At 43.8% G+C, this 10,489-nt stretch overlaps 1 pseudogene; it reads left to right on the forward strand.

Annotated features, from left to right (window-relative positions):
* Window positions 1-6,342: 6,342 nt before the first annotated feature.
* Window positions 6,343-9,623, forward strand: LOC119341848 (annotated as a pseudogene).
* Window positions 9,624-10,489: the final 866 nt, after the last annotated feature.

Below are 10,489 nucleotides of genomic sequence, written 5' to 3' on the forward strand. Positions count from 1 at the left end.
CCATTATGGGTATGTACATAGAGTACTGAATGCAATCATAAAAGTCTCGTGAAATGAGTTCAACGACATTGTCCATTCGAATGGGTTTATCCTTTGTTCAGGAGAATTTTGCTCCTACTTTGATAAGTTAAGCAATTTATCGGGTAAGATCATGGTTGTGTGTGATTAGAAACACACTTAAACAATTTATGAATGTGTATATGAGTACCATAAGTTATCTAAATTACCCCAGATAATGGTTAAGCAATCCACATATATCTTTTGAATGCGTTCAAGGAAGAATAAGTGGCTTGCTTAGAATTTTTAAGGTGAGAGTTCCTTAAAACAGATTTCCCCTATGACACATGTGGTGCACATATAATCTGATGATATGGGGAATATTTTACAACTTGTTAAGTTGTGACCAACAGAATTGTCAACAATTTTCTAATCACCCCCAAACCAGGATGGCTAAGGCTATCAAGCCTAATATTTAATTTATTAATACTTAGAAAATCATTGTGTGCGCAACAATATTGAGTATGAATTGAAGCATACATTCAAATTTATCGAATATTGTATCCAAGGGATATGATATTGGACATTTTACTACATGTTGTAGTACAAGTATAGGCTAATAATATGGTGGGATAATTAGGAGATTACCTGAGGTCCCCGATATGCTTGAGTGCAAATGAGTTCATCCTCCATTTTCTGCACTAGATTTTGGTCCTCCTTCTGATGAAGATTCTGAGAACAATCCTTTACTAGAATTTGGTTGTTATTTGCAAATTTTCAAATTTATCCCATTAAACTTATTGGCCTTTTAATAAATTTGTGGTGTGGTTCGACCATATGTTTGATGGTCTGGTAATCATAGGTACAATATTTATATAACCACACATTTGACAAACTGGAGAGTTGTCTTTTGATCATTTGAAAACGGCCAATTCCTATTAAGAGATGATTCTATCTTTGGTTGTCTATTAGCATCCACTTTACTTCGAATTCCTCATGGTTTTGTGTTGTTACCACTAACTTGCATAGTATTCTCGGTACTAGCAAGAATTTCAAATAATGGTATAGCACCCGTTGGATGAATCTGATGATTTTAAGAAATTCCATGTTTCTTCATTATAAAAATGGTAGTACCATCTTAAGAGGAGATAAAGTGTATAAGGAATTTTCAACCGGATCTGCATATAAAAATATTTGATCACGAGATCTCAACTTGAAGTTGATTATGTGATAGAATTGTGAGATGCAATAGACTTGAGGTCTTGAAAAACAAATGGGCGATCATTCATGATGTGCTCATGGCAGCATGTTTCTCTTAAAGGAAAATATTCGAAGTGAATAAATACTCATCCATAATGTACTTAGTTTGAGAACTAAGTGAAGTTTGCGACATAAAATGAATATGTACATATTTAGCTATCAAGAGAATAGCCATGACATTTTTCAAACATGGGGTTAGTCACTATAAAATATCAACCCAAAATGTGATGTGGATCTTGTAATAGTGTTTGAGACACTCGATATTTGCTATAAATTATGGTCTCTACCTTTATGTATGGACGACAATATCATCACAAATAGTAATATTTGTGTAATTTTCCACGACTTATTCAAGCAAAATGATGCTTAAATAATTGATACTAGAAGAAAATGCCATTTTAATCATGTAAGATCATTATTATTATTTCTTTACTAGGAGAGTAAATAATTTTAGTGAACAACAATAATGGCTTCAAAGGAGCAAATTTTATGATAGCTGATGCTAGCTATACACTCATATGTGTTGACCTCAATTTATATAGGATAACACTTTGAAGATAATCGCCGGATGCGGTGTAGACCTCGCAGTAATAGATAACATAGTCTGACTTTTGTCAGTAGATGTTCGTAATTCTATTACCTTATGTTATGCAAAATGTGTAAAATCACTTTGAAGGTAATCATCTGTCAAAGTGACATGATGTAGACCTTGCTGTAATAATGGATAGTCTGCAAAATTTGCAGTAGATGCCAGTATTACCTTATAATATCTTGAGGTAGTCACATATAATATTAACATTTGGAAGAGCACTTCGAAGGTAGTCATCTTGTTAAAATAAAAAGATGTAGACCTCACAGTAGTGATGGATAATCTGCAAATTACACAGTAGATGCCATCATACCTTGTGATTCGCAAATAAAATATGATGTAGTCATATTAAGTATGACACTTCACAATCATTGTTTTGAATTTACATCATGATTTGCAAGAAGAAGAAAATCAAATGCAAAACGTAGTTGTTGCACTTATTGTAAAAAAAGTACTAGTATCTTTAGGGTTCATTGCAGATGTAATGGTCGGCCCATCCAAAAACATAGGCTCAATGCCTTAGAACTCAACCAATATTATATGCTGGTATTAACCAAAATCTAAAACAGTAAACCTGATGGCTTGTGTTCAAGTAATATTAAGTCTGATGACGCATTTGCCAATAAAAGAAACTAGAAGGGCTTAGACTCAAATGGCCGAAGGGATAAGGTTCCCTATCGCCATCGATTTGTTTAGTTCTGCAGAGAGGCACCGATGCTGCGGTTCATGTCGCCGCCGGCCGTAGCCGGAGGGCTTGCTCGTACAACGTCGCACGCCAGAGGGCGTTGCCGGCCGTCGGTTTCTGCGCCGTGCCGGAGGACGTCGCCTCCACTGCCGCTCATGGTGCGCTCACGCCGAAGGGCTGGATAGCCGCGTCGTGGTTGGTCGCTCCGTGGGAGCCGCCCTGAGGTCGAGAGCCTCGGATGATGGCCATGTGGCGGGCTCGTCGCTGTGCGCCGAGGATTCAGGCCGATGGGAGGCGCCGCCGGGGTGCGTCGGGCACAGAGGGTGTCGCCTCTGCCTGGGCTGTGGACCGCGCTGCCGCGCGCCTGAGGGCATTGCCATGCTGGTCTCCGGCCATTAGCCGCTGCGGCCACCTCCGGGTGCAGCGCTGGGAGCAGCCGGGCCGAAGGTTGCCGCCGCTCAGCTAGGAGCCTGGCCGAGGCAGCGTTGTCCGGGCCATGGGTCGCCGCCGAAGTTTGCCTTGGACGGCATGCAAACGACGCCCTGGAGGTTAGTGCTTACTTCGTGCAGGAACAAAATTGGAATTGAATCACCTGCTTGATGTATCAATCAAGATACAGAGTTGGTCTTTGGATGATTGTCGTTTTGTATGAGATGTGTTACAGGGATCTTGTATGTTTCCTTCTGATCCCCTCCCCGTTCTTACCTTTCTCTCTGGATTTTGTGCTTTCATCTCATTTGCATCTGGTTTCTTCCCAGATCGAGAGATTCGCCGCGCCTGGGCCGTGAACGCCTCGGGCTGATGCGGGAGGTCGAGGCCACGCGACCATGCGCCGGCTGGAGACTTGCGCCGCCGTGCCGTTCTGCAGGGTGAAGCGTGCACGCACCACGCGCCGGTGGGCTTGGACTGTCGCTAGTTCCGCGTTGCTCGCAGGCGAGCCGTTAGTGAAATCGCTCCGCCGGGGACAACGCGATGCGTCAAAGAGGTCTGGGCTCGCACTCGTTCGGCCGTCTCTCGGCCATCAAGGACATCGCCGGTGACGGATTGATAGTGTGCGGGCGCCGCCGGCGCTGCCGGTTTGTTTAGTGGCCTAATCGCTTGCTCGGGTTAGGGCAAAGGGCTGATAACGTGTTAATAGGAAAAAGAGAGAGGGAGAGAGGAGCGAATGATGGGAATGAACAGTGTCTCTTTATTGATGACAAACAAGGCTATATATACAAAGTGAGAGGACGCGTTGAACGGACGCGACCTTTACAAAGGACGCCATAAAGGCGGTAACTAATGACGGTTACTTATCTAAGGCGGTTGTTAAGCATGGATTATTAGGATTATAATTAATCCTTAACACCCATCAGCCACAAAAGCCGGAAACCAAACGCCGACCACGACTCCCTCGGCGCCCACGCCCACCTCGTCTTGGCATCTTCCCGGCCCTCGCCCACGAGCGCGACCTCCAGTCAGGACCGTGACAGGCGGGCTCCACGTCGGCGCGGCAACGCGAGTGCGGCACAGGTCCCACATGTCATCTTCACAGGCCACCTAAGAGCATGGTTAATAATATAGCCAGCCGCTGGCTATAAGACAGTGCCATGTCATCTACAGCCCATCTTATAGCCAACATGTATAATAATAGATCAAAAGAGTGTACTACTTTTTTATTATGTGGCACACGTTTCATTCTCACAAAGTGCCTAGGAGCATGTGCTAGAGCTGACTCTTCACGAAGAGCCCGCTTACCTTCTCTTTTCTCTTATCTTTCCTCCAACTAAGGCCCTCTTTGATTTGCAGGATTTTCAAAACGTGGGAATAGGAAAAATACAGGATTTGAGTGGCATGTCCACTTGAATCCTATAGGATTAGCATAGAGTGTTTGATGCGACAGGAAAAACGAAGGAATTGAAAAAAGAGGTTGTAGTGGATGCTAGATTTCCAATGATATGTAGGCCCAGTTCTTTTCACACAGGATTCTGCAGAATCAAGATTTTGGAAAATTCTCCCAGAATTTGCTTCTCCCAGAATCTGTTGCCGAGTTCTTTTCTGGGATTGTAGGTTGAGATTCTGGAAAAAGTTGTGTGTTGAAATGTCTGTAGTACCCTTAGACAGAAAATGTTTGATGAATTTATTAACACCTCGTTGTTTCTAACAGTATCTAGTCGAATATGAGTACGAAAGTGATTTCCGAATGTCATAAAAAGTGCTAAATATTACATTTAGAATGGATTTAAAGATTTGTTCATTACAAAAGTGGATGAACTAAAAAAAGGATAATCTCAAGGTACGAGACTAGCAACAATCGCCTCGCGTACTGCGTTCATCTACCATTACCATTCACCATTATCACATTAACATTGAACAGAATTGACATAAGCATTATCACATTGGCATTCTACCATAAAAATCAATGTAACAACATCTGCGTATAGTAGCAAATAGCACCAATAACATCAATACCATAGTAGCATTGACAGTAGCACACATACAAAAAAATCAAGCATCAATCCATCCATCCATTTATCTATCAGCAAGCAAAAAAATTCAAGCATCAATCCATCCATCCATCAGCAATTGTTCAAGACTGCTGCTGTTGACAGCAATTGTTCTGAATCTTTGTTGCTTTTACCAGTTACAACATTTGGCTCAATCCATCCATCCATCAGCAATCAATCCATCCATCTATCTAACAGATTCAAGCATCAATCCATCTACCTATGCAACATAAATCAGTCTATCTATCCAATTTCGCATAAGATAAATGAAGAACAGAGAGATAGGAAACAAGATGGCTCACCGTTGGTGTGGCCCGCTCCTCGCGTGGGCTGCTCGTGGATGTCGAGGTGCAGCGCCGGTGGCCGTCCAGTTGCAGCTAAAGCCCGTCGGGGTCGCCGTGGAGGTGCAACGCTGGTGGTTGCGGGCGGAGACAAGGCAGAGGGGTGGATGAGCGGCGAAGGAAGAGGGGCGGCGGAGGGAGTTATGGTCGGCGGCGGCGGGAACCGGGCCGGCGGCGGCAAGGGCCTGGGCGGCGGGGTGGATTCTGCGGCGGAACCCTAGCCCTTGCTACGGCTGGGGAATCTTCCCCTGATGCGAACAGGCAGGGGTCGAGCGAAGGCGCTCGCTCGTTTTCTCGTGCCAGTGCGTGGATGGTCCAGTGGCATTCCGGGTGTAAATTCTCCATGGGATAGGGGTACACTTCCATTTTGAAACGTTTTCTTTGGTGGGACTTGCCAAAATCCTGAGATTCTGGGAGAATCATGCTTTTTGGTAGCTTTTGGATTGCACTAGGATTCTAGAGAATCCTCTCCAGATTTTGGAAGTGAATTCGAGTTCTTTTAGCTCCAGATTTTCCAGACTGAAATTCTCCACAATCTACTCAAAAGAACTGGGCCGTAGTACACTTGATTCCATTGGAACAAATTCTATAGGATTCAATCCTGTGAATCAAACAACAAATGTAGGAAAAAATCCTAAGGATTCTAATCCTCCAAAAATTTCATAGAATTCCTTTGAATCAAAGGAGCCTAAGTAAAGATATACTAGTTTAATCCTTATAGCCCGCTGACTCAGCTCTATTATACTTCTCTAATGCCCCCCTTGCGCGCCGACGCGCACAACTGGAAAAGCAGCCTCGAGAAGCCAAAAAGAGGCACGCGGTCGCATGGCCGGCGACGGCGAGGGGGCCGCCGCCTTTGCGGTGGCGAAGGCGGAGTGGCTCGCTGGGTCTGGTGGCCTGCCGCTGCTGCGGTGGTGGCGCGCGTCGGGCGGCGGCGAGCTGCTGCGGGGCTGGGACGCGGTGCGCGCCGGGGCAGTGGCGCCGGCGCTCGCGGCGGTGTCGGGCGCGTGCCTCGCCATGTCGGCCATGCTGCTCGCCGAGGCCGTGTTCATGGCCGCCGCCAGCCTCGTGCGGCGCCGTCCCGAGCGGCGGTACAGCGCGGGCCCGCTCGGCGCCCAGGACGGCGAGGACGAGGACGAGGAGCGCGGCCTCCTCGGCTACCCCATGGTGCTCGTCCAAATCCCCATGTACAACGAGAGGGAGGTACGCGTGGGTGTTCCTGTAATTTAATACTGTAGTGAAGTTAGCCGTTCGTGTACATATACAGTATACGTACGTTGTACAATACTTCGTTTCATCCTTTGAAAAAGAAAATGCACTATACCTCGATTTGCCTCTTGTGTTGGGCGCAGGTGTACAAGCTTTCGATTGGAGCAGCGTGTGGGCTGTCGTGGCCGTCGGATAGGGTCATCGTACAGGTTCTAGACGATTCCACGGATCCAACCATCAAGGTATAAAAGCCTATTGCGCGTTGAATCAGTAGTACTATAGCGCTGTACTTGTCGACATTTGGAAAATAGCTGTACTTTTGGCCTTTCCAATTCATGGCTGTCAAAAAATGTGGTAGACTAATGCAAAATTTGAGACATTTTAGGACGGCGAACTCGATTAAGAAACAAGGTAGCTTTCTTTTCCAAAAATAAATAAAAAATGTCTAAATACGAAGCAAAATGAGTGAATCTACACTCTAAAATATGTCTACATACATCCGTATGTAGTTTGTAGTGAAATCTCTAAAAAGACTTATATTTAGGAACGGAGGGAGTATTAGTTTGAGTTCTTTGATTCGGTAGTTGTATTGATTTTGCTAGTTGGCTTGTTGTGTGCTTTCAATAGGATCTGGTGGAGCTGGAATGCAAAACTTGGGCTAAGAAAGGCAAGAACGTAAAATATGAGGTCAGAAACAATCGAGAAGGATACAAGGCTGGTGCACTGAAAGAGGGGATGCTGCATGCTTATGTCCAACAGTGTGATTTCCTCGCTGTATTTGATGCCGATTTCCAACCGGAGCCCGACTTCCTCATGAGAACCATCCCATATCTCGCACGTAATCCACAAATTGCTCTTGTTCAAGCACGCTGGGAGTTTGGTAAGCCTGGAAAACAGTCAAATTTACTCCCTCCGTTTTTATTTACTCCATATATTAGCTTCGACCTAAGTCAAACTTTGTAAAGGTTGACCAAGTTTATAGAAAATAATATAAACTTTCATAATAACAAATATATATGATGTGAAAATATATTCAATGATGATTCTAATGATATTGATTTGGTACTGTGGATGTCAATAATTTTGTGTATAAACTTGATCAAAGTTTACAAAGTTTGACTTGAGACAAAGCTAATAAAAAAAAGGGCAGCCAGGATGGTCACAAGGCAGCAACTTTACCACTGCGCCAAGGCTACTGATTTTGCTGTTTCAAGGACTTGAGACAAAGCTAATATGTGGAGTAAATAAAAACAAAGGGTGTACCTTGATTATGAGTTCATCTGGTTAGCATTACTATTCTCCGACAATGCTACTAGTAAACCTGTAATCCACCTTGCTGTAGTAAGTAATATGGCACCAATCTTATGTTATGCAGGAGATGAGCAAAAACCACCACTGCATGTCCATGTTAAGTAAGGCTGACAATAAGGCCAAACTGGAGAAAAAAGATAAAATCTGACTATATTTTGTAAAGGAAATATAACAATAGACCTTTTATGGTGCACAAGTTATGTTAACCGAGTAGGATTTATCTGTCTGATGCATCTCTTGTTCCAATTGACAGGAAGCTTGCTGACTGGCATTTTGGGACGATTTTGCAGTTAATCCCAATGAATGCCTGATGACAAGGATACAAAAGATGACACTAGATTATCACTTTAAAGTAGAGCAGGAGGCAGGTTCATCTACATTTGCCTTCTTTGGTTTTAATGGTATAACAGCCACCTTTCCTATTATGAATTCAACCCTTCGCAACCCTGTAGGATTAATTATTGAACTCCAGGAACTGCTTGTTTTAAAAACTTCAGGAACTGCTGGGGTATGGAGAATTTCTGCCATCAAGGAAGCTGGGGGCTGGGATGATCGAACCACAGTTGAAGACATGGATTTGGCAGTCAGAGCAGGCTTGAAAGGATGGAAATTTGTGTATGTTGGCGATGTCAAGGTAGGTTAGTCATGGTACTAACATACTCATATGGATTCAATCTTTATGCCAAACTATATTGTTTATACATTTTTGAAAAAAATCAACAATTATAAAATAGAAAACAAGATGTAATCTTGAGAGAAGCAGGGTGATTTGAATTTTTTTAATGGCCAACCAACCTGGGTTGACGACCATCTTTACAATATTTTACACGTGATGTAACTCGATTATTACCGGAACACAGGTAAAAAGTGAACTGCCAAGCAATCTGAAGGCATATCGCCGTCAACAACACCGTTGGACATGTGGGGCAGCAAATTTATTCCGAAAGATGGGAGCAGAGATATTGCTTACTAAGGTAATCCTGCTTGTCATGTTAGTACGCACAATCAAGTAGTGTTTGCATGAAACAAATCTAGTGATGTTATGCCTCATGATAAGTGATATATTTTGGTCTAGTATGCATGAGCATCGAGCGGGGGGTGCCTTTATGTAATAAAAAAACTATGCATGAGCTTGAAATTTATTTTTGCAGACGTTTCATACCATGGTTTTTGTGCATAATCTGAACGTCTGATTAAATCATTACTCTTATGTTTCCTTTTCGGTGTTTATCTGACATCATCTAGATCCTGAGCAGGAGGTGTCACTTTGGTGGAAGCTTTATTTGCTATACAGCTTCTTCTTGGTGAGGAAGGTTGTTGCTCATGTGGTACCTTTCGTGCTCTACTGTGTAGTGATCCCATTTTCGGTGCTAATTCCTGAGATCAAAATTCCTGCTTGGGGGGTGGTTTATATTCCGACAGCAATAACCATTTTATACGCCGTCCGAAATCCAAGGTTTGATGCTTTCAGAAGAGCTTGTTAATTAGCATGAATATGTCCATGCCAGATAGGAAATGTTGGTTCCTAACTCGCTGTTTCGCAGTTCTATCCACTTCATACCATTCTGGATCCTCTTTGAGAATGTCATGTCTTTTCACCGAACAAAGGCAACGTTCATCGGTTTGCTGGAGTTGGGAAGCGTAAACGAGTTCTGGTGGTCACGGAGAAGCTTGGCAGTGTAAGCAATACAAAGCCCGTGCCTCAGATACTCGAAAAGCCTCGCTGCAGGTTTTGGGACAGGTAAAAGATAACTGAACCTGTGTACCTCCAAGTGCCATAGATATTTTTTTCCCCATACAATCTAAGAATGGATCGGGCTCCACTATCAAAAGATAACGGAACAAACACAAAACAGCGTCTTGGCGCAACAAAAGAAACTAGAAAGTAGGGTTCTCAGCTATGAGAGCAATACCCCCTCCTGCTGCATGCCCCGCTAGCAGGGGAAACTGAGAGTAAAACTGGTAACGGAAAGTAAAGCCAACCCAGCAGAAGAGAGAATTTTATCTTACAGGGGGGAAAACCACACCCCAAACATCAGCACACGCAAGTGCACACCCCATTTATAGCATCCAAGAAGCCGTGTCTCCAAGTTTTTAGTCCTCATCCATTTCTTGGGTCATATTTTTTGCGTCTTCCTCATCGTTATCACCGGTTCTTCCAGCAATCATCAGAGAAGCCTCTCCTTGCTCCCTTATTCCATCATGTTGATGCACTAGCGTCGTCCTTTGAAGAGCAGCAGCACCTTGTTCCAGTATTGCACGATCACCACCATTCTGGAGCGCTGCCCAATAGTATAGTTCTAAAGGACACAACATACCAAATGAACTCAGCACATGATCTAACTAGCTTAAATTCAAAACAAGCTCTATTTCTGAGCTTCCAAAGTGCCCAGCACAAGGCAGCCAAGCCAGCAATTTGCAGGTTTCTACTATAAGGCAGATAATGTGGAATCCACCAAAAGTACTGGGAGAAGCACCCAGGTCTATCCCCAGCACCTATAGTTTTACTCACAATACTCCAGACATATTTGGCAGGTGATTTATGGTTTCATTATCATCGCAGAAGCGACACAAAGGGTCCCCCGCCCATTTTTCTTTAATCATGTTGCGT

Source organism: Triticum dicoccoides, chromosome 7B, assembly GCF_002162155.2.
Source record: "Triticum dicoccoides isolate Atlit2015 ecotype Zavitan chromosome 7B, WEW_v2.0, whole genome shotgun sequence".
NCBI lineage: Eukaryota > Viridiplantae > Streptophyta > Magnoliopsida > Poales > Poaceae > Triticum > Triticum dicoccoides.